This window comes from Aplysia californica, unplaced genomic scaffold (genome assembly GCF_000002075.1).
Source record: "Aplysia californica isolate F4 #8 unplaced genomic scaffold, AplCal3.0 scaffold00802, whole genome shotgun sequence".
In the NCBI taxonomy this organism is placed as follows: domain Eukaryota; kingdom Metazoa; phylum Mollusca; class Gastropoda; order Aplysiida; family Aplysiidae; genus Aplysia; species Aplysia californica.
This window is the reverse complement of record NW_004798072.1, coordinates 208708-210064: the sequence shown is the minus strand read 5'-3', so window position 1 is coordinate 210064 and position 1357 is coordinate 208708.

The window sequence follows — 1357 nt, the reverse complement described above, 5'->3', positions numbered from 1 at the left end:
TATGACACAACACGACCTTTATGACACAACACGACCATTATGACACAACACGACCATTATGACACAACACGACCTTTATGACACAATACGACCATTATGACACAACACGACCTTTATGACACAACACGACCATTATGACACACAACACGACCATTATGACACAACACGACCATTATGACACAACACGACCTTTATGACACAACACGACCATTATGACACAACACGACCATTATGACACACAACACGACCATCATGACACATGGCACACAACACGACCATTATGACACAACACGACCATTATGACACACAGCACGACCTTCAACAACTAAGACGTTCGATTTGAAGGTCACAGTGGAATTGACAGTTTGCCAAAATGGCTGCTTTTGACTGACCTTGCAGGTAAACCTGGCAAGCTCAAGACTCCAGCCCATAACCCACACAGGCAATTTACCCTGGGAGTAACAAACAGTCACTCATACACACACAGACACACACACACTTACTCACGCACATACACAGACACACACACAGACATACACACACTCAGAGACACACACACTCACACAGACAAACACATATACACAGAGATAAACACACACAAACGAAAACACATACAGACAAACACACACATACAGATACACAAACACAAACGAAGGCGCGCTCACATGACCTCATGCAGTTTCCAGTGCCGTAAAACTCCTACAAGAACAAACAACGAACACACAGACACACAGACACACACAAGCACACACACAGGCACACTGACAACCACACACGCACAAACGCAAACACTGACCTGCCAGGAAGACGCGCCAAAGACTGATGACGTCATCGCCAGCACCAGGAGGATCCTCACTGCCAGGGTCATCTGGTCAGTGGTCACAAAGGACAGTGGTCACAATAGACTGACCTCCAATGGTTCAGTTGTCCCAATAGACAGTTGTCACAATAGACAGTTGTCACAATAGACAGATCTCGCAATAGACAGTCGTCCGAATAGACAGATCTCCAACGTCTCAGTTCCCCGCTCGGCCTCCGTTATGGCTGATCCTCTGAGTCTGAAGTAGTCGCATGTGCAAAGATCGAACCTGCTTGACGTTTGACGTCGTCAGTTCAGCGGCAGTATCGGGGAACACCGTCCTTTTACATCACCGTAATACGGTAGTCGAGTACAGCTAGTTGAGGTCAGTTTTATTTGACCTCGATTGTCGATATCTAGAGCTGTGAAGTTCAGTTGCTTTGTTTTGTTGTTTGTTTGTTTGTTTGACTCCTTCCAGACACAAGATTTCAACACACTAATTCATTACGACAAAGACAATTCAACACACTAAACAATAGTACACAATATGCAGTATAT